General features: G+C 43.3%; 19 non-coding genes across 19 annotated transcripts; 10 read left to right on the plus strand and 9 right to left on the minus strand.

Annotated features, from left to right (window-relative positions):
* Window positions 1–4,553: 4,553 nt before the first annotated feature.
* trnag-gcc (transfer RNA glycine (anticodon GCC)) lies at window positions 4,554–4,625 on the minus strand. The gene has a single exon. It is a non-coding gene; the product is annotated as a tRNA-Gly (tRNA).
* A 282-nt stretch (window positions 4,626–4,907) lies between these two features.
* trnae-uuc (transfer RNA glutamic acid (anticodon UUC)) lies at window positions 4,908–4,979 on the plus strand. Its single transcript has one exon. It is a non-coding gene; the product is annotated as a tRNA-Glu (tRNA).
* A 767-nt stretch (window positions 4,980–5,746) lies between these two features.
* On the minus strand, window positions 5,747–5,818 carry trnag-gcc (transfer RNA glycine (anticodon GCC)). Its single transcript has one exon. It is a non-coding gene; the product is annotated as a tRNA-Gly (tRNA).
* Window positions 5,819–6,100: 282 nt separating this feature from the next.
* On the plus strand, window positions 6,101–6,172 carry trnae-uuc (transfer RNA glutamic acid (anticodon UUC)). The gene has a single exon. It is a non-coding gene; the product is annotated as a tRNA-Glu (tRNA).
* Window positions 6,173–7,280: 1,108 nt separating this feature from the next.
* trnae-uuc (transfer RNA glutamic acid (anticodon UUC)) lies at window positions 7,281–7,352 on the plus strand. Its single transcript has one exon. It is a non-coding gene; the product is annotated as a tRNA-Glu (tRNA).
* Window positions 7,353–9,294: 1,942 nt separating this feature from the next.
* trnag-gcc (transfer RNA glycine (anticodon GCC)) lies at window positions 9,295–9,366 on the minus strand. Its single transcript has one exon. It is a non-coding gene; the product is annotated as a tRNA-Gly (tRNA).
* A 282-nt stretch (window positions 9,367–9,648) lies between these two features.
* trnae-uuc (transfer RNA glutamic acid (anticodon UUC)) lies at window positions 9,649–9,720 on the plus strand. Its single transcript has one exon. It is a non-coding gene; the product is annotated as a tRNA-Glu (tRNA).
* A 1,108-nt stretch (window positions 9,721–10,828) lies between these two features.
* Window positions 10,829–10,900, plus strand: trnae-uuc (transfer RNA glutamic acid (anticodon UUC)). Its single transcript has one exon. It is a non-coding gene; the product is annotated as a tRNA-Glu (tRNA).
* Window positions 10,901–12,016: 1,116 nt separating this feature from the next.
* On the plus strand, window positions 12,017–12,088 carry trnae-uuc (transfer RNA glutamic acid (anticodon UUC)). Its single transcript has one exon. It is a non-coding gene; the product is annotated as a tRNA-Glu (tRNA).
* Window positions 12,089–13,216: 1,128 nt separating this feature from the next.
* On the plus strand, window positions 13,217–13,288 carry trnae-cuc (transfer RNA glutamic acid (anticodon CUC)). Its single transcript has one exon. It is a non-coding gene; the product is annotated as a tRNA-Glu (tRNA).
* A 766-nt stretch (window positions 13,289–14,054) lies between these two features.
* Window positions 14,055–14,126, minus strand: trnag-gcc (transfer RNA glycine (anticodon GCC)). Its single transcript has one exon. It is a non-coding gene; the product is annotated as a tRNA-Gly (tRNA).
* A 2,308-nt stretch (window positions 14,127–16,434) lies between these two features.
* On the minus strand, window positions 16,435–16,506 carry trnag-gcc (transfer RNA glycine (anticodon GCC)). The gene has a single exon. It is a non-coding gene; the product is annotated as a tRNA-Gly (tRNA).
* Window positions 16,507–16,788: 282 nt separating this feature from the next.
* trnae-uuc (transfer RNA glutamic acid (anticodon UUC)) lies at window positions 16,789–16,860 on the plus strand. The gene has a single exon. It is a non-coding gene; the product is annotated as a tRNA-Glu (tRNA).
* A 1,954-nt stretch (window positions 16,861–18,814) lies between these two features.
* On the minus strand, window positions 18,815–18,886 carry trnag-gcc (transfer RNA glycine (anticodon GCC)). Its single transcript has one exon. It is a non-coding gene; the product is annotated as a tRNA-Gly (tRNA).
* A 1,469-nt stretch (window positions 18,887–20,355) lies between these two features.
* Window positions 20,356–20,427, plus strand: trnae-cuc (transfer RNA glutamic acid (anticodon CUC)). Its single transcript has one exon. It is a non-coding gene; the product is annotated as a tRNA-Glu (tRNA).
* Window positions 20,428–21,193: 766 nt separating this feature from the next.
* Window positions 21,194–21,265, minus strand: trnag-gcc (transfer RNA glycine (anticodon GCC)). The gene has a single exon. It is a non-coding gene; the product is annotated as a tRNA-Gly (tRNA).
* Window positions 21,266–23,573: 2,308 nt separating this feature from the next.
* Window positions 23,574–23,645, minus strand: trnag-gcc (transfer RNA glycine (anticodon GCC)). Its single transcript has one exon. It is a non-coding gene; the product is annotated as a tRNA-Gly (tRNA).
* Window positions 23,646–23,927: 282 nt separating this feature from the next.
* trnae-uuc (transfer RNA glutamic acid (anticodon UUC)) lies at window positions 23,928–23,999 on the plus strand. Its single transcript has one exon. It is a non-coding gene; the product is annotated as a tRNA-Glu (tRNA).
* A 1,954-nt stretch (window positions 24,000–25,953) lies between these two features.
* trnag-gcc (transfer RNA glycine (anticodon GCC)) lies at window positions 25,954–26,025 on the minus strand. Its single transcript has one exon. It is a non-coding gene; the product is annotated as a tRNA-Gly (tRNA).
* Between the last annotated feature and the right edge of the window lie 1,413 nt (window positions 26,026–27,438).

Consider the following 27,438-nt stretch of genomic DNA (forward strand, 5'->3'; position numbering starts at 1 on the left):
TTTACATTTCTTTTAAAATTTTCAAAAAATCTAATGTAAACATAAAGAGCAACCTCAAAACAAGACATAGCATGTTACCTGGATGGAAAACCATGTGTCTCTACAGCCTGAAGGAAGAAATCTTGGGCTGTTGATGCCTTATTGTTATTGGCAGCATGTAGGTACATGATCTTTGTGAGGATTTGGGAAACATAAACACCACAGAAATACATTATTAAACATCAACTACAATAATATAAAAACAATATATGAATGAAATGTTGGGAAGCTGGGAATGACGTCACAGCCGAGTTATCAGCGTTCCAGTTACCGCGTCCACCAAAGCTATTCTCGCGCTCGCCTTGTCCGAATATAAACAACTTGTGATCTACCAGGCTAATGTTAGCACGGCCTGCTTTGTAGTTTGCGTGTACCCGACTCCCGAGTACAACTTGAACGCACCATGAGCAGAGCGAGTGAAACGGGGAGGGACGTGGGGACGGATGACAGGCAGGAAGCTCGGCAAATCATTTTATTCGGTCCGAATAAAATGATAAAATAAATAAAATGAAAGCGAAAAAAATTTAAAAACACAGTTAAAAGCAATCAAAGAAGAGGGGAAAAAGAAAGATATAAACTCAACCATAAGCACACCGAAAGAGAAATGTTTTTAACCTGGATTTAAAAGTGCTTACAGTTGGGGCTGATTTCAGTTCTGCTGGTAGTTTGTTCCAGTTGTGTGCAGCATAACAGCTAAAAGCTGCTTCACCGTGTCTAGTTTGAACTCTGGGCTCCACTATCTGACCTGAGTCAGCAGATCTCAGAGCTCTGCTGGGTTTATACTCAGTTAGCATGTCATTCATGTATTCTGGACCTAAACCATTATGATAATGTCCAGGACTTTCCACTAAAGCCCTATTCGGACGGGACTAGTTCAATGGGGGGGACGTATGGTAATGTTGGTTAACCTGACGACGCCAAGGAGAAGAAATGACCAATTCGGACGGGACAAGAAATCCCAGTAATATTCATCTAACATGGGAGGAGTTGTTGGTTACGCACAACCGTCACATCCTGGATGCTATGCACGTCTTCATTTCACCGATTGCGGCTCAGTTTGGCATTATTGTCAGTCTGTTAGAAAAACATTTAATTTGATTAAAATCGAAAAATAATATTTATAGCCTATAGGCAATAAAAATAAGTCATTAAAGTAGCCGGCTAGACTTAATTGTGTAGCCTATATGGCCGCCAGCTGGCGCTTGTGGAAAACCCTGTCATTTCAAAAGTTACTATTATGGCACACATTTTTTTGTAATGCTATGGACAAGTGATCATGATGATTCAAAGAAAATATTTCTGTAAAAAGCACCAACCCAAATTTGGGGAGTCTTGCTTGACGGCAGAGACCAAGCTGTCAAGTTCATCATCTGTCATTTTACTGTAGCCTTCCCTTTTTGAGAGGCCCCACTGTCGCATTCTGCGTTTGATTGTGCTCACTGATACACCCAGCAGTTTGGAAATACAGGGCACAGAGAAGTCGATTTCAATCAAATGCTGGAGGTGGTCTTTGGAAATAACCAACTTTGGACACCCCCTTTCTCCAGCAGTCCTGTCCACTATAACTGCTTTTCTTCTCCCATCTAATTCAGTGCTGATGAGGGTGTGCAGCTGGAGAAGACCTTCAAATACCTAAAAGAAAGAAGGAAGAACATTTTCATTTGTCACTGCAGTCAGTGGACCTTATTTATCAAAGTGGTGTAACATTAAATCCAAGAATACAATAGTTTTTTATCTTTGGCATCTAACTTCTGTCTGTGGACTGATTGGAACGTGTGAACAAGATACATAAATGTCTGAATTGGCTGTAAATATTAGACCAACTTGGGGGCTTTCCATGACTATTGCAGGTTTTATCAAAACCTAGGAACCCTGCAGAATAACCAAGCCAATTCGCACAAACACCATTTAACTTAGCTCCTGTGTGAAGTCTACGTGAGCAGAGAGTGACATAATCAGAGTCAATTCACTCATGCATATGAACTCGAGATAGTCCAGGTCCAAGGGCAGTCGCTGCAATGCCTGCTCCAACCTGGACTGCAGTCGGTCCAGAATATGCCTGCCCACCATCACGTCATGCCATAGAGGAGTTGAAGAGGTTATCATTTATACCTCCCCCATAAGCAAGTGTATAATACATTCTGTGCAATTTATGAACTCCAAAAATATACAGATGTAGCCTATCTATCATAAAATCTAAACATTAGCAACACCAAATAGACTCCTGTGGGAGTATCCATCACAAAAGGTACGCTGCCTGTCAGGTAGGGATATAACGGTCAAATCTTGTAAATATAACTCTGCAGAGTGATAAAAAGTCATTTTGAGACCATAAAGAAATATCCAGTATCCAAATGTCTTTATAAGCCTTAATGTAAGCCAGATATAAATCACCATCTATCCAACAACGATAAACACATAAACACAGATAAAAAAAAAAACATAATTTGATGATTATAGTCAACACACGATCGTCATTATCGTCTCACATATATGAGCCACATACCAGCGTTTCTTCATTCCGGTCCTCGGGACCCACTGCCCTGCATGTTTTATATCCCCTGCTCCAACACACCTGATTCAAATGAATGGCTCCTTATCAGGCCACTGCTGAGCTTGATGGCGAGCTGATCATTTGAATCAGGTGTGGTGAGTGACACACTGAGCTACGCTTTTCAAATTGAACAGACTGTGCGCGCTCCCGCGTACCGGAAATCAATTTCTGGCAGCAATCAACTTTTGGCACGGCACCTGTCATTTCACATCGTTAGGCCTATATGACCGCTTATATGACGACGTTGAGAAACTTTTGCTACATCGTGAAATTGCCGATATCTTTAATTAACTTACCTGAGCAGAAGCGTTTGACTCCATCCTGTTTTTCCTCCATCAGTACCAACGTGTGCCCACTGAGTGTCGTTGGCGCTCAGATCCCGGCCGGCAGAAATTGCTGCTCCTTGATTGGATGGTTGGTTGGCGCGTGGGTGGGCACCGGGTTGATTGGCAAGTCAGTAAGCAACGTGCTGATTGGCTATTCACTCAGGCGTCAAAACAGGGTCAAAATTCGTACTCGTAACTTGAGTTTTGTAAACTTGTAACTTCAGGGTCGTACTTGAAGGTGGGAAATTTGTGTGTCTGTCGGATTTAGTTGTACACGTGCAGAAAATGTTTTTACAACTTCAAAACTTTGTTACACATACACAAACTATTTTTACAACTTCAAAACTTTGTTACACATGCACAAACTATTTTTATAACTTCAAAACTTTGTTACACGTGCACAAAATGTTTTTACAACTTCAAAACTTTATTACACATGTGAACATCATTGTACAAGTACAAAATCTTTATGACCCTTTTTTGATCCCATACTATTCTCTCCACTATACCACCAATGCCCTGACAGACCATTATTTAGTCATCTATCAACTGTTTTTCTTGCAGGGCTATGACACACTCACTCTTACTCAGGATTCTTTCTATTTCTCCCTGAAATAAGAGAGAAGTCTAAAGCGTGAAACTTGTGCTTGCTTGGATTCATTCTCCAGATGCGCACAATTGCTTTCATCTAAGGATAAAATGTTCACAACTTCAGTACATTGCACTATGCCAATTAATTTGCCAGTTAGGAATGAGTTTACCACAGTCTTGCAACCTGTACCGTGTGCACTGCTTTCGGGTCCCTGATGGTCTAGTGGCTAGGATTTGGCCCTTTCACCGCCGCGGCCCGGGTTCCATTCCCGGTCAGGGAATGAGGGAATCAGGTTTTGGCAGTGTGAGTAGCGTAAACCAAAGACATTTCTGCTGTTTTTTTCCAATGACATGACTAGAATGTCAATTTAATCTAGCCCTGTCACAAATTCAATAGGACGTTGGTTTGTAACGAGTCATCCTATGCGCACCACTTGATTTGAAATAACACTTTACAGCCAGCAGATTTACTACTTCTCTTTAGAGAAGGGCTCGCTTAACTCTTTCCAGCAGCTCTAGGACCATTGTGGCTTTTAAAAACTAAAAGAATAATCAAGTTTTTCTGATACTTTGATGTGTAACACGGTGCTTAATAACATTTTGAGCAGCAAAGACAAATGCTATTTGTCATTAAATGACATGGGCATCCACGAATGATACGGAAAAAGAGAAATTTCATGGTCTATTGTCGGACAAAATGTTTTTGTCCGCGGACTTGGAGCATTTGGTGATCTGGCAGGTGCTGGCCGTCCATCCGTCCGTCCGTCTTGGATTGAGTTTGAGGGAGGCCCGTTTTTTGTGTCGTACGGCACTGGGGAATCTAATCTTCCCCACTTGCTTTGTAGAGGAGGAACTTAGAATGCACATGAGAAAACAGACCATCACTTTAACTGAAGAGTCATAGCAAAACTTGCTTCCTTGGTTGAAGAGTTGCTAGAGTGCATTAGCTTGAGACTGTGTTTTCCCTATAAGCCACCCATTGTCTGAGCAGAGGTAGAGATAGCAAGGTACATTTGAAAGCTGATTATACACGGAGCAGAGAATGCATTGGCCGGGAATCGAACCCAGGTCAACTGCTTGGCAAGCAGCTATTCTCTCCACTATACCACCAATGCCCTGACAGACCATTATTTAGTCATCTATCAACTGTTTTTCTTGCAGGGCTATGACACACTCACTCTTACTCAGGAATCGTTGTATTTCTCCCTGAAATAAGAGAGAAGTCTAAAGCGTGAAACTTGTGCTTGCTTGGATTCATTCTCCAGATGCGCACAATTGCTTTCATCTAAGGCTAAAATGTTCACAACTTCAGTACATTGCACTATGCCAATTAATTTGCCAGTTAGGAATGAGTTTACCACAGTCTTGCAACCTGTACCGTGTGCACTGCTTTCGGGTCCCTGATGGTCTAGTGGCTAGGATTTGGGGCTTTCACCGCCGCGGCCCGGGTTCGATTCCCGGTCAGGGAATGAGGGAATCAGGTTTTGGCAGTGTGAGTAGCGTAAACCAAAGACATTTCTGCTGTTGTTTTCCAATGACATGACTAGAATGTCAATTTAATCTAGCCCTGTCACAAATTCAATAGGATGTTGGTTTGTAACGAGTCATCCTATGCGCACCACTTGATTTGAAATAACACTTTACAGCCAGCAGATTTACTACTTCTCTTTAGAGAAGGGCTCGCTTAACTCTTTCCAGCAGCTCTAGGACCATTGTGGCTTTTAAAAACTAAAAGAATAATCAAGTTTTTCTGATACTTTGATGTGTAACACGGTGCTTAATAACATTTTGAGCAGCAAAGACAAATGCTATTTGTCATTAAATGACATGGGCATCCACGAATGATACGGAAAAAGAGAAATTTCATGGTCTATTGTCGGACAAAATGTTTTTGTCCGCGGACTTGGAGCATTTGGTGATCTGGCAGGTGCTGGCCGTCCATCCGTCCGTCCGTCCGTCTTGGATTGAGTTTGAGGGAGGCCCGTTTTTTGTGTCGTACGGCACTGGGGAATCTAATCTTCCCCACTTGCTTTGTAGAGGAGGAACTTAGAATGCACATGAGAAAACAGACCATCACTTTAACTGAAGAGTCATAGCAAAACATGCTTCCTTGGTTGAAGAGTTGCTAGAGTGCATTAGCTTGAGACTGTGTTTTCCCTACAAGCCACCCATTGTCTGCACAGAGGTTTGAGAAAGCAAGGTACATTTGAAAGCTGATTATACACGGAGCAGAGAATGCATTGGCCGGGAATCGAACCCGGGTCAACTGCTTGGCAAGCAGCTATTCTCTCCACTATACCACCAATGCCCTGACAGACCATTATTTAGTCATCTATCAACTGTTTTTCTTGCAGGGCTATGACACACTCACTCTTACTCAGGATTCTTTCTATTTCTCCCTGAAATAAGAGAGAAGTCTAAAGCGTGAAACTTGTGCTTGCTTGGATTCATTCTCCAGATGCGCACAATTGCTTTCATCTAAGGCTAAAATGTTCACAACTTCAGTACATTGCACTATGCCAATTAATTTGCCAGTTAGGAATGAGTTTACCACAGTCTTGCAACCTGTACCGTGTGCACTGCTTTCGGGTCCCTGATGGTCTAGTGGCTAGGATTTGGGGCTTTCACCGCCGCGGCCCGGGTTCGATTCCCGGTCAGGGAATGAGGGAATCAGGCTTTGGCAGTGTGAGTAGCGTAAACCAAAGACATTTCTGCTGTTGTTTTCCAATGACATGACTAGAATGTCAATTTAATCTAGCCCTGTCACAAATTCAATAGGATGTTGGTTTGTAACGAGTCATCCTATGCGCACCACTTGATTTCAAATAACACTTTACAGCCAGCAGATTTACTACTTCTCTTTAGAGAAGGGCTCGCTTAACTCTTTCCAGCAGCTCTAGGACCATTGTGGCTTTTAAAAACTAAAAGAATAGTCAAGTTTTTCTGATACTTTGATGTGTAACACGGTGCTTAATAACATTTTGAGCAGCAAAGACAAATGCTATTTGTCATTAAATGACATGGGCATCCACGAATGATACGGAAAAAGAGAAATTTCATGGTCTATTGTCGGACAAAATGTTTTTGTCCGCGGACTTGGAGCATTTGGTGATCTGGCAGGTGCTGGCCGTCCATCCGTCTTGGATTGAGTTTGAGGGAGGCCCGTTTTTTGTGTCGTACGGCACTGTTGAATCTAATCTTCCCCACTTGCTTTGTAGAGGAGGAACTTAGAATGCACATGAGAAAACAGACCATCACTTTAACTGAAGAGTCATAGCAAAACTTGCTTCCTTGGTTGAAGAGTTGCTAGAGTGCATTAGCTTGAGACTGTGTTTTCCCTACAAGCCACCCATTGTCTGAGCAGAGGTAGAGATAGCAAGGTACATTTGAAAGCTGATTATACACGGAGCAGAGAATGCATTGGCCGGGAATCGAACCTGGGTCAACTGCTTGGCAAGCAGCTATTCTCTCCACTATACCACCAATGCCCTGACAGACCATTATTTAGTCATCTATCAACTGTTTTTCTTGCAGGGCTATGACACACTCACTCTTACTCAGGATTCTTTCTATTTCTCCCTGAAATAAGAGAGAAGTCTAAAGCGTGAAACTTGTGCTTGCTTGGATTCATTCTCCAGATGCGCACAATTGCTTTCATCTAAGGCTAAAATGTTCAAAACTTCAGTACATTGCACTATGCCAATTAATTTGCCAGTTAGGAATGAGTTTACCACAGTCTTGCAACCTGTACCGTGTGCACTGCTTTCGGGTCCCTGATGGTCTAGTGGTTAGGATTTGGCGCTTTCACTGCTGCGGCCCGGGTTCGATTCCCGGTCAGGGAATGAGGGAATCAGGTTTTGGCAGTGTGAGTAGCGTAAACCAAAGACATTTCTGCTGTTGTTTTCCAATGACATGACTAGAATGTCAATTTAATCTAGCCCTGTCACAAATTCAATAGGATGTTGGTTTGTAACGAGTCATCCTATGCGCACCACTTGATTTCAAATAACACTTTACAGCCAGCAGATTTACTACTTCTCTTTAGAGAAGGGCTCGCTTAACTCTTTCCAAAAGCTCTAGGACCATTGTGGCTTTTAAAAACTAAAAGAATAATCAAGTTTTTCTGATACTTTGATGTGTAACACGGTGCTTAATAACATTTTGAGCAGCAAAGACAAATGCTATTTGTCATTAAATGACATGGGCATCCACGAATGATACGGAAAAAGAGAAATTTCATGGTCTATTGTCGGACAAAATGTTTTTGTCCGCGGACTTGGAGCATTTGGTGATCTGGCAGGTGCTGGCCGTCCATCCGTCTTGGATTGAGTTTGAGGGAGGCCCGTTTTTTGTGTCGTACGGCACTGTGGAATCTAATCTTCCCCACTTGCTTTGTAGAGGAAGAACTTAGAATGCACATGAGAAAACAGACCATCACTTTAACTGAAGAGTCATAGCAAAACATGCTTCCTTGGTTTAAGAGTTGCTAGAGTGCATTAGCTTGAGACTGTGTTTTCCCTACAAGCCACCCATTGTCTGAGCAGAGATAGAGATAGCAAGGTACATTTGAAAGCTGATTATGCACGGAGCAGAGAATGCATTGGCCGGGTATCGAACCCGGGTCAACTGCTTGGCAAGCAGCTATTCTCTCCACTATACCACCAATGCCCTGACAGACCCTTATTTAGTCATCTATCAACTGTTTTTCTTGCAGGGCTATGACACACTCACTCTTACTCAGGATTCTTTCTATTTCTCCCTGAAATAAGAGAGAAGTCTAAAGGGTGAAACTTGTGCTTGCTTGGATTCATTCTCCAGATGCGCACAATTGCTTTCATCTAAGGCTAAAATGTTCACAACTTCAGTACATTGCACTATGCCAATTAATTTGAAAGTTAGGAATGAGTTTACCACAGTCTTGCAACCTGTACCGTGTGCACTGCTTTCGGGTCCCTGATGGTCTAGTGGCTAGGATTTAGCGCTTTCACCGCCGCGACCCGGGTTCGATTACCGGTCAGGGAATGAGGGAATAAGGTTTTGGCAGTGTGTGTAGCGTAAACCAAAGACATTTCTGCTGTTTTTTTCCAATGACATGACTAGAATGTCAATTTAATCTAGCCCTGTCACAAATTCAATAGGATGTTGGTTTGTAACGAGTCATCCTATGCGCACCACTTGATTTCAAATAACACTTTACAGCCAGCAGATTTACTACTTCTCTTTAGAGAAGGGCTCGCTTAACTCTTTCCAGCAGCTCTAGGACCATTGTGGCTTTTAAAAACTAAAAGAATGATCAAGTTTTTCTGATACTTTGATGTGTAACACGGTGCTTAATAACATTTTGAGCAGCAAAGACAAATGCTATTTGTCATTAAATGACATGGGCATCCACGAATGATACGGAAAAAGAGAAATTTCATGGTCTATTGTCGGACAAAATGTTTTTGTCCGCGGACTTGGAGCATTTGGTGATCTGGCAGGTGCTGGCCGTCCATCCGTCCGTCCGTCTTGGATTGAGTTTGAGGGAGGCCCGTTTTTTGTGTCGTACGGCACTGGGGAATCTAATCTTCCCCACTTGCTTTGTAGAGGAGGAACTTAGAATGCACATGAGAAAACAGACCATCACTTTAACTGAAGAGTCATAGCAAAACTTGCTTCCTTGGTTGAAGAGTTGCTAGAGTGCATTAGCTTGAGACTGTGTTTTCCCTACAAGCCACCCATTGTCTGAGCAGAGGTAGAGATAGCAAGGTACATTTGAAAGCTGATTATACACGGAGCAGAGAATGCATTGGCCGGGAATTGAACCCGGGTCAACTGCTTGGCAAGCAGTTATTCTCTCCACTATACCACCAATGCCCTGACAGACCATTATTTAGTCATCTATCAACTGTTTTTCTTGCAGGGCTATGACACACTCACTCTTACTCAGGATTCTTTCTATTTCTCCCTGAAATGAGAGAGAAGTCTAAAGCGTGAAACTTGTGCTTGCTTGGATTCATTCTCCAGATGCGCACAATTGCTTTCATCTAAGGCTAAAATGTTCACAACTTCAGTACATTGCACTATGCCAATTAATTTGCCAGTTAGGAATGAGTTTACCACAGTCTTGCAACCTGTACCGTGTGCACTGCTTTCGGGTCCCTTATGGTCTAGTGGTTAGGATTTGGCGCTTTCACTGCCGCGGCCCGGGTTCGATTCCCGGTCAGGGAATGAGGGAATCAGGTTTTGGCAGTGTGAGTAGCGTAAACCAAAGACATTTCTGCTGTTGTTTTCCAATGACATGACTAGGATGTCAATTTAATCTAGCCCTGTCACAAATTCAATAGGATGTTGGTTTGTAACGAGTCATCCTATGCGCACCACTTGATTTGAAATAACACTTTACAGCCAGCAGATTTACTACTTCTCTTTAGAGAAGGGCTCGCTTAACTCTTTCCAGCAGCTCTAGGACCATTGTGGCTTTTAAAAACTAAAAGAATAATCAAGTTTTTCTGATACTTTGATGTGTAACACGGTGCTTAATAACATTTTGAGCAGCAAAGACAAATGCTATTTGTCATTAAATGACATGGGCATCCACGAATGATACGGAAAAAGAGAAATTTCATGGTCTATTGTCGGACAAAATGTTTTTGGAGCATTTGGTGATCTGGCAGGTGCTGGCCGTCCATCCGTCCGTCCGTCCGTCTTGGATTGAGTTTGAGGGAGGCCCGTTTTTTGTGTCGTACGGCACTGGGGAATCTAATCTTCCCCACTTGCTTTGTAGAGGAGGAACTTAGAATGCACATGAGAAAACAGACCATCACTTTAACTGAAGAGTCATAGCAAAACATGCTTCCTTGGTTGAAGAGTTGCTAGAGTGCATTAGCTTGAGACTGTGTTTTCCCTACAAGCCACCCATTGTCTGAACAGAGGTAGAGATAGCAAGATACATTTGAAAGCTGATTATACACGGAGCAGAGAATGCATTGGCCGGGAATCGAACCAGGGTCAACTGCTTGGCAAGCAGCTATTCTCTCCACCATACCACCAATGCCCTGACAGGCCCTTATTTAGTCATCTATCAACTGTTTTTCTTGCAGGGCTATGACACACTCACTCTTACTCAGGAATCTTTCTATTTCTCCCTGAAATAAGAGAGAAGTCTAAAGCGTGAAACTTGTGCTTGCTTGGATTCATTCTCCAGATGCGCACAATTGCTTTCATCTAAGGCTAAAATGTTCACAACTTCAGTACATTGCACTATGCCAATTAATTTGCCAGTTAGGAATGAGTTTACCACAGTCTTGCAACCTGTACCGTGTGCACTGCTTTCGGGTCCCTGATGGTCTAGTGGCTAGGATTTGGCGCTTTCACCGCCGCGGCCCGGGTTCGATTCCCGGTCAGGGAATGAGGGAATCAGGCTTTGGCAGTGTGAGTAGCGTAAACCAAAGACATTTCTGCTGTTGTTTTCCAATGACATGACTAGAATGTCAATTTAATCTAGCCCTGTCACAAATTCAATAGGATGTTGGTTTGTAACGAGTCATCCTATGCGCACCACTTGATTTCAAATAACACTTTACAGCCAGCAGATTTACTACTTCTCTTTAGAGAAGGGCTCGCTTAACTCTTTCCAGCAGCTCTAGGACCATTGTGGCTTTTAAAAACTAAAAGAATGATCAAGTTTTTCTGATACTTTGATGTGTAACACGGTGCTTAATAACATTTTGAGCAGCAAAGACAAATGCTATTTGTCATTAAATGACATGGGCATCCACGAATGATACGGAAAAAGAGAAATCTCATGGTCTATTGTCGGACAAAATGTTTTTGTCCGCGGACTTGGAGCATTTGGTGATCTGGCAGGTGCTGGCCGTCCATCCGTCCGTCCGTCTTGGATTGAGTTTGAGGGAGGCCCGTTTTTTGTGTCGTACGGCACTGGGGAATCTAATCTTCCCCACTTGCTTTGTAGAGGAGGAACTTAGAATGCACATGAGAAAACAGACCATCACTTTAACTGAAGAGTCATAGCAAAACTAGCTTCCTTGGTTGAAGAGTTGCTAGAGTGCATTAGCTTGAGACTGTGTTTTCCCTACAAGCCACCCATTGTCTGAGCAGAGGTAGAGATAGCAAGGTACATTTGAAAGCTGATTATACACGGAGCAGAGAATGCATTGGCCGGGAATCGAACCTGGGTCAACTGCTTGGCAAGCAGCTATTCTCTCCACTATACCACCAATGCCCTGACAGACCATTATTTAGTCATCTATCAACTGTTTTTCTTGCAGGGCTATTACACACTCACTCTTACTCAGGAATCGTTGTATTTCTCCCTGAAATAAGAGAGAAGTCTAAAGCGTGAAACTTGTGCTTGCTTAGATTCATTCTCCAGATGCGCACAATTGCTTTCATCTAAGGCTAAAATGTTCACAGCTTCAGTACATTGCACTATGCCAATTAATTTGCCAGTTAGGAATGAGTTTACCACAGTCTTGCAACCTGTACCGTGTGCACTGCTTTCGGGTCCCTGATGGTCTAGTGGCTAGGATTTGGCGCTTTCACCGCCGCGGCCCGGGTTCGATTCCCGGTCAGGGAATGAGGGAATCAGGTTTTGGCAGTGTGAGTAGCGTAAACCAAAGACATTTCTGCTGTTGTTTTCCAATGACATGACTAGAATGTCAATTTAATCTAGCCCTGTCACAAATTCAATAGGATGTTGGTTTGTAACGAGTCATCCTATGCGCACCACTTGATTTCAAATAACACTTTACAGCCAGCAGATTTACTACTTCTCTTTAGAGAAGGGCTCGCTTAACTCTTTCCAGCAGCTCTAGGACCATTGTGGCTTTTAAAAACTAAAAGAATAATCAAGTTTTTCTGATACTTTGATGTGTAACACGGTGCTTAATAACATTTTGAGCAGCAAAGACAAATGCTATTTGTCATTAAATGACATGGGCATCCACGAATGATACGGAAAAAGAGAAATCTCATGGTCTATTGTCGGACAAAATGTTTTTGTCCGCGGACTTGGAGCATTTGGTGATCTGGCAGGTGCTGGCCGTCCATCCGTCCATCCGTCCATCCGTCCGTCTTGGATTGAGTTTGAGGGAGGCCCGTTTTTTGTGTCGTACGGCACTGGGGAATCTAATCTTCCCCACTTGCTTTGTAGAGGAGGAACTTAGAATGCACATGAGATAACAGACCATCACTTTAACTGAAGAGTCATAGCAAAACATGCTTCCTTGGTTGAAGAGTTGCTAGAGTGCATTAGCTTGAGACTGTGTTTTCCCTACAAGCCACCCATTGTCTGATCAGAGGTAGAGATAGCAAGGTACATTTGAACGCTGATTATACAAGGAGCAGAGTATGCATTGGCCGGGAATCGATCCCCGGGTACACTGCTTGGCAAGCAGCTATTCTCTCCACTATACCACCAATGCCCTGACAGACCCTTATGTAGTCATCTATCAACTGTTTTTCTTGCAGGGCTATGACACACTCACTCTTACTCAGGAATCTTTCTATTTCTCCCTGAAATAAGAGAGAAGTCTAAAGCGTGAAACTTGTGCTTGCTTGGATTCATTCTCCAGATGCGCACAATTGCTTTCATCTGAGGCTAAAATGTTCACAACTTCAGTACATTGCACTATTCCAATTAATTTGCCAGTTAGGAAGAGTTTACCACAGTCTTGCAACCTGTACCGTGTGCACTGCTTCCAGGTCCCTGATGGTCTAGTGGCTAGGATTCGGCGCTCTCACTGCCGCGGCCCGGGTTCGATTCCCGGTCAGGGAATGAGGGAACCAGGTTTTGGCACTGTGAGTAGCGTAAACCAAAGACATTTCTGCTGTTGTTTTCCAATGACATGACTAGAATGTCAATTTAATCTAACCCTGTCACAAATTCAATAGGATGTTGGTTTGTAAGGAGTCATCCTATGCGCACTACTTGATTTGAAATGACACTTTACAGCCAGCAGATTTACTACTTCTCTTTAGAGAAGGGCTCGCTTAACTCTTTCCATCAGCTCTAGGACCATTGTGGCTTTTAAAAACTAAAAGAATGATCAAGTTTTTCTGATACTTTGATGTGTAACACGGTGCTTAATAACATTTTGAGCAGCAAAGACAAATGCTATTTGTCATTAAATGACATGGGCATCCACGAATGATACGGAAAAAGAGAAATTTCATGGTCTATTGTCGGACAAAAGGTTTTTGTTCGCGGACTTGGAGCATTTGGTGATCTGGCAGGTGCTGGCCGTCCGTCCGTCCGTCCGTCCGTCTTGGATTGAGTTTGAGGGAGGCCCGTTTTTTGTGTCGTACGGCACTGGGGAATCTAATCTTCCCCACTTGATTTGTAGAGGAGGAACTTAGAATGCACATGAGAAAACAGACCATCACTTTAACTGAAGAGTCATAGCAAAACATGCTTCCTTGGTTGAAGAGTTGCTAGAGTGCATTAGCTTGAGACTGTGTTTTCCCTACAAGCCACCCATTGTCTGAACAGAGGTAGAGATAGCAAGGTACATTTGAAAGCTGATTATACAAGGAGCAGAGAATGCATTGGCCGGGAATCGAACCCGGGTCAACTGCTTGGCAAGCAGCTATTCTCTCCACTATACCACCAATGCCCTGACAGACCATTATTTAGTCATCTATCAACTGTTTTTCTTGCAGGGCTATGACACACTCACTCTTACTCAGGAATCTTTCTATTTCTCCCTGAAATAAGAGAGAAGTCTAAAGTGTGAAACTTGTGCTTGCTTGGATTCATTCTCCAGATGCGCACAATTGCTTTCATCTAAGGCTAAAATGTTCACAACTTCAGTACATTGCACTATGCCAATTAATTTGCCAGTTAGGAATGAGTTTACCACAGTCTTGCAACCTGTACCGTGTGCACTGCTTTCGGGTCCCTGATGGTCTAGTGGCTAGGATTTGGCGCTCTCACCGCCGCGGCCTGGTTTCGATTCCCGGTCAGGGAATGAGGGACCCACATTTTGGCACTGTGAGTAGCGTAAACCAATGACATTTCTGCTGTTGTTTTTCAATGACATGACTAGAATGTCAATTTAATCGAGCCCTGTCACAAATTCAATAGGACGTTGGTTTGTAAGGAGTCATCCTATGCGCACCACTTGATTTGAAATAACACTTTACAGCCAGCAGATTTACTACTTCCCTTTAGAGAAGGGCTCGCTTAACTCTTTCCAGCAGCTCTAGGACCATTGTGGCTTTTAAAAACTAAAAGAATGATCAAGTTTTTCTGATACTTTGATGTGTAACACGGTGCTTAATAACATTTTGAGCAGCAAAGACAAATGCTATTTGTCATTAAATGACATGGGCATCCACGAATGATACGGAAAAAGAGAAATCTCATGGTCTATTGTCGGACAAAATGTTTTTGTCCGCGGACTTGGAGCATTTGGTGATCTGGCAGGTGCTGGCCGTCCATCCGTCCGTCCGTCTTGGATTGAGTTTGAGGGAGGCCCGTTTTTTGTGTCGTACGGCACTGTGGAATCTAATCTTCCCCACTTGCTTTGTAGAGGAGGAACTTAGAATGCACATGAGAAAACAGACCATCACTTTAACTGAAGAGTCATAGCAAAACATGCTTCCTTGTTTGAAGAGTTGCTAGAGTGCATTAGCTTGAGACTGTGTTTTCCCTACAAGCCACCCATTGTCTGAACAGAGGTAGAGATAGCAAGGTACATTTGAAAGCTGATTATACAAGGAGCAGAGAATGCATTGGCCGGGAATCGAACCAGGGTCAACTGCTTGGCAAGCAGCTATTCTCTCCACTATACCACCAATGCCCTGACAGACCATTATTTAGTCATCTATCAACTGTTTTTCTTGCAGGGCTATTACACACTCACTCTTACTCAGGATTCTTTCTATTTCTCCCTGAAATAAGAGAGAAGTCTAAAGCGTGAAACTTGTGCTTGCTTGGATTCATTCTCCAGATGCGCACAATTGCTTTCATCTAAGGCTAAAATGTTCACAGCTTCAGTACATTGCACTATGCCAATTAATTTGCCAGTTAGGAATGAGTTTACCACAGTCTTGCAACCTGTACCGTGTGCACTGCTTTCGGGTCCCTGATGGTCTAGTGGCTAGGATTTGGCGCTTTCACCGCCGCGGCGGGGGTTCGATTCCCGGTCAGGGAATGAGGGAATCAGGTTTTGGCAGTGTGAGTAGCGTAAACCAAAGACATTTCTGCTGTTGTTTTCCAATGACATGACTAGAATGTCAATTTAATCTAGCCCTGTCACAAATTCAATAGGATGTTGGTTTGTAACGAGTCATCCTATGCGCACCACTTGATTTCAAATAACACTTTACAGCCAGCAGATTTACTACTTCTCTTTAGAGAAGGGCTCGCTTAACTCTTTCCAGCAGCTCTAGGACCATTGTGGCTTTTAAAAACTAAAAGAATAATCAAGTTTTTCTGATACTTTGATGTGTAACACGGTGCTTAATAACATTTTGAGCAGCAAAGACAAATGCTATTTGTCATTAAATGACATGGGCATCCACGAATGATACGGAAAAAGAGAAATCTCATGGTCTATTGTCGGACAAAATGTTTTTGTCCGCGGACTTGGAGCATTTGGTGATCTGGCAGGTGCTGGCCGTCCATCCGTCCATCCGTCCGTCTTGGATTGAGTTTGAGGGAGGCCCGTTTTTTGTGTCGTACGGCACTGGGGAATCTAATCTTCCCCACTTGCTTTGTAGAGGAGGAACTTAGAATGCACATGAGAAAACAGACCATCACTTTAACTGAAGAGTCATAGCAAAACTTGCTTCCTTGGTTGAAGAGTTGCTAGAGTGCATTAGCTTGAGACTGTGTTTTCCCTACAAGCCACCCATTGTCTGAGCAGAGGTAGAGATAGCAAGGTACATTTGAAAGCTGATTATACACGGAGCAGAGAATGCATTGGCCGGGAATCGAACCCGGGTCAACTGCTTGGCAAGCAGCTATTCTCTCCACTATACCACCAATGCCCTGACAGACCATTATTTAGTCATCTATCAACTGTTTTTCTTGCAGGGCTATGACACACTCACTCTTACTCAGGATTCTTTCTATTTCTCCCTGAAATAAGAGAGAAGTCTAAAGCGTGAAACTTGTGCTTGCTTGGATTCATTCTCCAGATGCGCACAATTGCTTTCATCTAAGGCTAAAATGTTCACAACTTCAGTACATTGCACTATGCCAATTAATTTGCCAGTTAGGAATGAGTTTACCACAGTCTTGCAACCTGTACCGTGTGCACTGCTTTCGGGTCCCTGATGGTCTAGTGGCTAGGATTTGGCGCTTTCACCGCCGCGGCCCGGGTTCGATTCCCCGTCAGGGAATGAGGGAATCAGGTTTTGGCAGTGTGAGTAGCGTAAACCAAAGACATTTCTGCTGTTTTTTTCCAATGACATGACTAGAATGTCAATTTAATCTAGCCCTGTCACAAATTCAATAGGATGTTGGTTTGTAACGAGTCATCCTATGCGCACCACTTGATTTCAAATAACAATTTACAGCCAGCAGATTTACTACTTCTCTTTAGAGAAGGGCTCGCTTAACTCTTTCCAGCAGCTCTAGGACCATTGTGGCTTTTAAAAACTAAAAGAATAATCAAGTTTTTCTGATACTTTGATGTGTAACACGGTGCTTAATAACATTTTGAGCAGCAAAGACAAATGCTATTTGTCATTAAATGACATGGGCATCCACGAATGATACGGAAAAAGAGAAATTTCATGGTCTATTGTCGGACAAAATGTTTTTGTCCGCGGACTTGGAGCATTTGGTGATCTGGCAGGTGCTGGCCGTCCATCCGTCCATCCGTCTTGGATTGAGTTTGAGGGAGGCCCGTTTTTTGTGTCGTACGGCACTGGGGAATCTAATCTTCCCCACTTGCTTTGTAGAGGAGGAACTTAGAATGCACAGGAGAAAACAGACCATCACTTTAACTGAAGAGTCATAGCAAAACATGCGTCCTTGGTTGAAGAGTTGCTAGAGTGCATTAGCTTGAGACTGTGTTTTCCCTACAAGCCACCCATTGTCTGAACAGAGGTAGAGATAGCAAGGTACATTTGAAAGCTGATTATACAAGGAGCAGAGAATGCATTGGCCGGGAATCGAACCAGGGTCAACTGCTTGGCAAGCAGCTATTCTCTCCACTATACCACCAATGCCCTGACAGACCATTATTTAGTCATCTATCAACTGTTTTTCTTGCAGGGCTATTACACACTCACTCTTACTCAGGATTCTTTCTATTTCTCCCTGAAATAAGAGAGAAGTCTAAAGGGTGAAACTTGTGCTTGCTTGGATTCATTCTCCAGATGCGCACAATTGCTTTCATCTAAGGCTAAAATGTTCACAGCTTCAGTACATTGCACTATGCCAATTAATTTGCCAGTTAGGAATGAGTTTACCACAGTCTTGCAACCTGTACCGTGTGCACTGCTTTCGGGTCCCTGATGGTCTAGTGGCTAGGATTTGGCGCTTTCACCGCCGCGGCGGGGGTTCGATTCCCGGTCAGGGAATGAGGGAATCAGGTTTTGGCAGTGTGAGTAGCGTAAACCAAAGACATTTCTGCTGTTGTTTTCCAATGACATGACTAGAATGTCAATTTAATCGAGCCCTGTCACAAATTCAATAGGATGTTGGTTTGTAAGGAGTCATCCTATGCGCACTACTTGATTTGAAATGACACTTTACAGCCAGCAGATTTACTACTTCTCTTTAGAGAAGGGCTCGCTTAACTCTTTCCATCAGCTCTAGGACCATTGTGGCTTTTAAAAACTAAAAGAATGATCAAGTTTTTCTGATACTTTGATGTGTAACACGGTGCTTAATAACATTTTGAGCAGCAAAGACAAATGCTATTTGTCATTAAATGACATGGGCATCCACGAATGATACGGAAAAAGAGAAATTTCATGGTCTATTGTCGGACAAAAGGTTTTTGTTCGCGGACTTGGAGCATTTGGTGATCTGGCAGGTGCTGGCCGTCCGTCCGTCCGTCCGTCCGTCTTGGATTGAGTTTGAGGGAGGCCCGTTTTTTGTGTCGTACGGCACTGGGGAATCTAATCTTCCCCACTTGATTTGTAGAGGAGGAACTTAGAATGCACATGAGAAAACAGACCATCACTTTAACTGAAGAGTCATAGCAAAACATGCTTCCTTGGTTGAAGAGTTGCTAGAGTGCATTAGCTTGAGACTGTGTTTTCCCTACAAGCCACCCATTGTCTGAACAGAGGTAGAGATAGCAAGGTACATTTGAAAGCTGATTATACAAGGAGCAGAGAATGCATTGGCCGGGAATCGAACCCGGGTCAACTGCTTGGCAAGCAGCTATTCTCTCCACTATACCACCAATGCCCTGACAGACCATTATTTAGTCATCTATCAACTGTTTTTCTTGCAGGGCTATGACACACTCACTCTTACTCAGGAATCTTTCTATTTCTCCCTGAAATAAGAGAGAAGTCTAAAGTGTGAAACTTGTGCTTGCTTGGATTCATTCTCCAGATGCGCACAATTGCTTTCATCTAAGGCTAAAATGTTCACAACTTCAGTACATTGCACTATGCCAATTAATTTGCCAGTTAGGAATGAGTTTACCACAGTCTTGCAACCTGTACCGTGTGCACTGCTTTCGGGTCCCTGATGGTCTAGTGGCTAGGATTTGGCGCTCTCACCGCCGCGGCCTGGTTTCGATTCCCGGTCAGGGAATGAGGGACCCACATTTTGGCACTGTGAGTAGCGTAAACCAATGACATTTCTGCTGTTGTTTTTCAATGACATGACTAGAATGTCAATTTAATCGAGCCCTGTCACAAATTCAATAGGACGTTGGTTTGTAAGGAGTCATCCTATGCGCACCACTTGATTTGAAATAACACTTTACAGCCAGCAGATTTACTACTTCCCTTTAGAGAAGGGCTCGCTTAACTCTTTCCAGCAGCTCTAGGACCATTGTGGCTTTTAAAAACTAAAAGAATGATCAAGTTTTTCTGATACTTTGATGTGTAACACGGTGCTTAATAACATTTTGAGCAGCAAAGACAAATGCTATTTGTCATTAAATGACATGGGCATCCACGAATGATACGGAAAAAGAGAAATCTCATGGTCTATTGTCGGACAAAATGTTTTTGTCCGCGGACTTGGAGCATTTGGTGATCTGGCAGGTGCTGGCCGTCCATCCGTCCGTCCGTCTTGGATTGAGTTTGAGGGAGGCCCGTTTTTTGTGTCGTACGGCACTGTGGAATCTAATCTTCCCCACTTGCTTTGTAGAGGAGGAACTTAGAATGCACATGAGAAAACAGACCATCACTTTAACTGAAGAGTCATAGCAAAACATGCTTCCTTGGTTGAAGAGTTGCTAGAGTGCATTAGCTTGAGACTGTGTTTTCCCTACAAGCCACCCATTGTCTGAGCAGAGGTAGAGATAGCAAGGTATATTTGAAAGCTGATTATACACGGAGCAGAGAATGCATTGGCCGGGAATCGAACCCTGGTCAACTGCTTGGCAAGCAGCTATTCTCTCCACTATACCACCAATGCCCTGACAGACCCTTATTTAGTCATCTATCAACTGTTTTTCTTGCAGGGCTATGACACACTCACTCTTACTCAGGAATCTTTCTATTTCTCCCTGAAATAAGAGAGAAGTCTAAAGCGTGAAACTTGTGCTTGCTTGGATTCATTCTCCAGATGCGCACAATTGCTTTCATCTAAGGCCAAAATGTTCACAACTTCAGTACATTGCACTATTCCAATTAATTTGCCAGTTAGGAAGAGTTTACCACAGTCTTGCAACCTGTACCGTGTGCACTGCTTTCAGGTCCCTGATGGTCTAGTGGCTAGGATTCGGCGCTCTCACCGCCGCGGCCCGGGTTCGATTCCCGGTCAGGGAATGAGGGAACCAGGTTTTGGCACTGTGAGTAGCGTAAACCAAAGACATTTCTGCTGTTGTTTTCCAATGACATGACTAGAATGTCAATTTAATCTAACCCTGTCACAAATTCAATAGGATGTTGGTTTGTAAGGAGTCATCCTATGCGCACTACTTGATTTGAAATGACACTTTACAGCCAGCAGATTTACTACTTCTCTTTAGAGAAGGGCTCGCTTAACTCTTTCCATCAGCTCTAGGACCATTGTGGCTTTTAAAAACTAAAAGAATGATCAAGTTTTTCTGATACTTTGATGTGTAACACGGTGCTTAATAACATTTTGAGCAGCAAAGACAAATGCTATTTGTCATTAAATGACATGGGCATCCACGAATGATACGGAAAAAGAGAAATTTCATGGTCTATTGTCGGACAAAAGGTTTTTGTTCGCGGACTTGGAGCATTTGGTGATCTGGCAGGTGCTGGCCGTCCGTCCGTCCGTCCGTCCGTCTTGGATTGAGTTTGAGGGAGGCCCGTTTTTTGTGTCGTACGGCACTGGGGAATCTAATCTTCCCCACTTGATTTGTAGAGGAGGAACTTAGAATGCACATGAGAAAACAGACCATCACTTTAACTGAAGAGTCATAGCAAAACATGCTTCCTTGGTTGAAGAGTTGCTAGAGTGCATTAGCTTGAGACTGTGTTTTCCCTACAAGCCACCCATTGTCTGAACAGAGGTAGAGATAGCAAGGTACATTTGAAAGCTGATTATACAAGGAGCAGAGAATGCATTGGCCGGGAATCGAACCCGGGTCAACTGCTTGGCAAGCAGCTATTCTCTCCACTATACCACCAATGCCCTGACAGACCATTATTTAGTCATCTATCAACTGTTTTTCTTGCAGGGCTATGACACACTCACTCTTACTCAGGAATCTTTCTATTTCTCCCTGAAATAAGAGAGAAGTCTAAAGTGTGAAACTTGTGCTTGCTTGGATTCATTCTCCAGATGCGCACAATTGCTTTCATCTAAGGCTAAAATGTTCACAACTTCAGTACATTGCACTATGCCAATTAATTTGCCAGTTAGGAATGAGTTTACCACAGTCTTGCAACCTGTACCGTGTGCACTGCTTTCGGGTCCCTGATGGTCTAGTGGCTAGGATTTGGCGCTCTCACCGCCGCGGCCTGGTTTCGATTCCCGGTCAGGGAATGAGGGACCCACATTTTGGCACTGTGAGTAGCGTAAACCAATGACATTTCTGCTGTTGTTTTTCAATGACATGACTAGAATGTCAATTTAATCGAGCCCTGTCACAAATTCAATAGGACGTTGGTTTGTAAGGAGTCATCCTATGCGCACCACTTGATTTGAAATAACACTTTACAGCCAGCAGATTTACTACTTCCCTTTAGAGAAGGGCTCGCTTAACTCTTTCCAGCAGCTCTAGGACCATTGTGGCTTTTAAAAACTAAAAGAATGATCAAGTTTTTCTGATACTTTGATGTGTAACACGGTGCTTAATAACATTTTGAGCAGCAAAGACAAATGCTATTTGTCATTAAATGACATGGGCATCCACGAATGATACGGAAAAAGAGAAATCTCATGGTCTATTGTCGGACAAAATGTTTTTGTCCGCGGACTTGGAGCATTTGGTGATCTGGCAGGTGCTGGCCGTCCATCCGTCCGTCCGTCTTGGATTGAGTTTGAGGGAGGCCCGTTTTTTGTGTCGTACGGCACTGGGGAATCTAATCTTCCCCACTTGCTTTGTAGAGGAGGAACTTAGAATGCACATGAGAAAACAGACCATCACTTTAACTGAAGAGTCATAGCAAAACATGCTTCCTTGTTTGAAGAGTTGCTAGAGTGCATTAGCTTGAGACTGTGTTTTCCCTACAAGCCACCCATTGTCTGAACAGAGGTAGAGATAGCAAGGTACATTTGAAAGCTGATTATACAAGGAGCAGAGAATGCATTGGCCGGGAATCGAACCAGGGTCAACTGCTTGGCAAGCAGCTATTCTCTCCACTATACCACCAATGCCCTGACAGACCATTATTTAGTCATCTATCAACTGTTTTTCTTGCAGGGCTATTACACACTCACTCTTACTCAGGATTCTTTCTATTTCTCCCTGAAATAAGAGAGAAGTCTAAAGCGTGAAACTTGTGCTTGCTTGGATTCATTCTCCAGATGCGCACAATTGCTTTCATCTAAGGCTAAAATGTTCACAGCTTCAGTACATTGCACTATGCCAATTAATTTGCCAGTTAGGAATGAGTTTACCACAGTCTTGCAACCTGTACCGTGTGCACTGCTTTCGGGTCCCTGATGGTCTAGTGGCTAGGATTTGGCGCTTTCACCGCCGCGGCGGGGGTTCGATTCCCGGTCAGGGAATGAGGGAATCAGGTTTTGGCAGTGTGAGTAGCGTAAACCAAAGACATTTCTGCTGTTGTTTTCCAATGACATGACTAGAATGTCAATTTAATCTAGCCCTGTCACAAATTCAATAGGATGTTGGTTTGTAACGAGTCATCCTATGCGCACCACTTGATTTCAAATAACACTTTACAGCCAGCAGATTTACTACTTCTCTTTAGAGAAGGGCTCGCTTAACTCTTTCCAGCAGCTCTAGGACCATTGTGGCTTTTAAAAACTAAAAGAATAATCAAGTTTTTCTGATACTTTGATGTGTAACACGGTGCTTAATAACATTTTGAGCAGCAAAGACAAATGCTATTTGTCATTAAATGACATGGGCATCCACGAATGATACGGAAAAAGAGAAATCTCATGGTCTATTGTCGGACAAAATGTTTTTGTCCGCGGACTTGGAGCATTTGGTGATCTGGCAGGTGCTGGCCGTCCATCCGTCCATCCGTCCGTCTTGGATTGAGTTTGAGGGAGGCCCGTTTTTTGTGTCGTACGGCACTGGGGAATCTAATCTTCCCCACTTGCTTTGTAGAGGAGGAACTTAGAATGCACATGAGAAAACAGACCATCACTTTAACTGAAGAGTCATAGCAAAACTTGCTTCCTTGGTTGAAGAGTTGCTAGAGTGCATTAGCTTGAGACTGTGTTTTCCCTACAAGCCACCCATTGTCTGAGCAGAGGTAGAGATAGCAAGGTACATTTGAAAGCTGATTATACACGGAGCAGAGAATGCATTGGCCGGGAATCGAACCCGGGTCAACTGCTTGGCAAGCAGCTATTCTCTCCACTATACCACCAATGCCCTGACAGACCATTATTTAGTCATCTATCAACTGTTTTTCTTGCAGGGCTATGACACACTCACTCTTACTCAGGATTCTTTCTATTTCTCCCTGAAATAAGAGAGAAGTCTAAAGCGTGAAACTTGTGCTTGCTTGGATTCATTCTCCAGATGCGCACAATTGCTTTCATCTAAGGCTAAAATGTTCACAACTTCAGTACATTGCACTATGCCAATTAATTTGCCAGTTAGGAATGAGTTTACCACAGTCTTGCAACCTGTACCGTGTGCACTGCTTTCGGGTCCCTGATGGTCTAGTGGCTAGGATTTGGCGCTTTCACCGCCGCGGCCCGGGTTCGATTCCCCGTCAGGGAATGAGGGAATCAGGTTTTGGCAGTGTGAGTAGCGTAAACCAAAGACATTTCTGCTGTTTTTTTCCAATGACATGACTAGAATGTCAATTTAATCTAGCCCTGTCACAAATTCAATAGGATGTTGGTTTGTAACGAGTCATCCTATGCGCACCACTTGATTTCAAATAACAATTTACAGCCAGCAGATTTACTACTTCTCTTTAGAGAAGGGCTCGCTTAACTCTTTCCAGCAGCTCTAGGACCATTGTGGCTTTTAAAAACTAAAAGAATAATCAAGTTTTTCTGATACTTTGATGTGTAACACGGTGCTTAATAACATTTTGAGCAGCAAAGACAAATGCTATTTGTCATTAAATGACATGGGCATCCACGAATGATACGGAAAAAGAGAAATTTCATGGTCTATTGTCGGACAAAATGTTTTTGTCCGCGGACTTGGAGCATTTGGTGATCTGGCAGGTGCTGGCCGTCCATCCGTCCATCCGTCTTGGATTGAGTTTGAGGGAGGCCCGTTTTTTGTGTCGTACGGCACTGGGGAATCTAATCTTCCCCACTTGCTTTGTAGAGGAGGAACTTAGAATGCACAGGAGAAAACAGACCATCACTTTAACTGAAGAGTCATAGCAAAACATGCGTCCTTGGTTGAAGAGTTGCTAGAGTGCATTAGCTTGAGACTGTGTTTTCCCTACAAGCCACCCATTGTCTGAACAGAGGTAGAGATAGCAAGGTACATTTGAAAGCTGATTATACAAGGAGCAGAGAATGCATTGGCCGGGAATCGAACCAGGGTCAACTGCTTGGCAAGCAGCTATTCTCTCCACTATACCACCAATGCCCTGACAGACCATTATTTAGTCATCTATCAACTGTTTTTCTTGCAGGGCTATTACACACTCACTCTTACTCAGGATTCTTTCTATTTCTCCCTGAAATAAGAGAGAAGTCTAAAGGGTGAAACTTGTGCTTGCTTGGATTCATTCTCCAGATGCGCACAATTGCTTTCATCTAAGGCTAAAATGTTCACAGCTTCAGTACATTGCACTATGCCAATTAATTTGCCAGTTAGGAATGAGTTTACCACAGTCTTGCAACCTGTACCGTGTGCACTGCTTTCGGGTCCCTGATGGTCTAGTGGCTAGGATTTGGCGCTTTCACCGCCGCGGCGGGGGTTCGATTCCCGGTCAGGGAATGAGGGAATCAGGTTTTGGCAGTGTGAGTAGCGTAAACCAAAGACATTTCTGCTGTTGTTTTCCAATGACATGACTAGAATGTCAATTTAATCGAGCCCTGTCACAAATTCAATAGGATGTTGGTTTGTAAGGAGTCATCCTATGCGCACTACTTGATTTGAAATGACACTTTACAGCCAGCAGATTTACTACTTCTCTTTAGAGAAGGGCTCGCTTAACTCTTTCCATCAGCTCTAGGACCATTGTGGCTTTTAAAAACTAAAAGAATGATCAAGTTTTTCTGATACTTTGATGTGTAACACGGTGCTTAATAACATTTTGAGCAGCAAAGACAAATGCTATTTGTCATTAAATGACATGGGCATCCACGAATGATACGGAAAAAGAGAAATTTCATGGTCTATTGTCGGACAAAAGGTTTTTGTTCGCGGACTTGGAGCATTTGGTGATCTGGCAGGTGCTGGCCGTCCGTCCGTCCGTCCGTCCGTCTTGGATTGAGTTTGAGGGAGGCCCGTTTTTTGTGTCGTACGGCACTGGGGAATCTAATCTTCCCCACTTGATTTGTAGAGGAGGAACTTAGAATGCACATGAGAAAACAGACCATCACTTTAACTGAAGAGTCATAGCAAAACATGCTTCCTTGGTTGAAGAGTTGCTAGAGTGCATTAGCTTGAGACTGTGTTTTCCCTACAAGCCACCCATTGTCTGAACAGAGGTAGAGATAGCAAGGTACATTTGAAAGCTGATTATACAAGGAGCAGAGAATGCATTGGCCGGGAATCGAACCCGGGTCAACTGCTTGGCAAGCAGCTATTCTCTCCACTATACCACCAATGCCCTGACAGACCATTATTTAGTCATCTATCAACTGTTTTTCTTGCAGGGCTATGACACACTCACTCTTACTCAGGAATCTTTCTATTTCTCCCTGAAATAAGAGAGAAGTCTAAAGTGTGAAACTTGTGCTTGCTTGGATTCATTCTCCAGATGCGCACAATTGCTTTCATCTAAGGCTAAAATGTTCACAACTTCAGTACATTGCACTATGCCAATTAATTTGCCAGTTAGGAATGAGTTTACCACAGTCTTGCAACCTGTACCGTGTGCACTGCTTTCGGGTCCCTGATGGTCTAGTGGCTAGGATTTGGCGCTCTCACCGCCGCGGCCTGGTTTCGATTCCCGGTCAGGGAATGAGGGACCCACATTTTGGCACTGTGAGTAGCGTAAACCAATGACATTTCTGCTGTTGTTTTTCAATGACATGACTAGAATGTCAATTTAATCGAGCCCTGTCACAAATTCAATAGGACGTTGGTTTGTAAGGAGTCATCCTATGCGCACCACTTGATTTGAAATAACACTTTACAGCCAGCAGATTTACTACTTCCCTTTAGAGAAGGGCTCGCTTAACTCTTTCCAGCAGCTCTAGGACCATTGTGGCTTTTAAAAACTAAAAGAATGATCAAGTTTTTCTGATACTTTGATGTGTAACACGGTGCTTAATAACATTTTGAGCAGCAAAGACAAATGCTATTTGTCATTAAATGACATGGGCATCCACGAATGATACGGAAAAAGAGAAATCTCATGGTCTATTGTCGGACAAAATGTTTTTGTCCGCGGACTTGGAGCATTTGGTGATCTGGCAGGTGCTGGCCGTCCATCCGTCCGTCCGTCTTGGATTGAGTTTGAGGGAGGCCCGTTTTTTGTGTCGTACGGCACTGTGGAATCTAATCTTCCCCACTTGCTTTGTAGAGGAGGAACTTAGAATGCACATGAGAAAACAGACCATCACTTTAACTGAAGAGTCATAGCAAAACATGCTTCCTTGGTTGAAGAGTTGCTAGAGTGCATTAGCTTGAGACTGTGTTTTCCCTACAAGCCACCCATTGTCTGAGCAGAGGTAGAGATAGCAAGGTATATTTGAAAGCTGATTATACACGGAGCAGAGAATGCATTGGCCGGGAATCGAACCCTGGTCAACTGCTTGGCAAGCAGCTATTCTCTCCACTATACCACCAATGCCCTGACAGACCCTTATTTAGTCATCTATCAACTGTTTTTCTTGCAGGGCTATGACACACTCACTCTTACTCAGGAATCTTTCTATTTCTCCCTGAAATAAGAGAGAAGTCTAAAGCGTGAAACTTGTGCTTGCTTGGATTCATTCTCCAGATGCGCACAATTGCTTTCATCTAAGGCCAAAATGTTCACAACTTCAGTACAATGCACTATGCCAATTAATTTGCC

The sequence above is a fragment of the Odontesthes bonariensis genome, unplaced genomic scaffold, assembly GCF_027942865.1.
Source record: "Odontesthes bonariensis isolate fOdoBon6 unplaced genomic scaffold, fOdoBon6.hap1 scaffold_209, whole genome shotgun sequence".
Lineage (NCBI taxonomy): Eukaryota > Metazoa > Chordata > Actinopteri > Atheriniformes > Atherinopsidae > Odontesthes > Odontesthes bonariensis.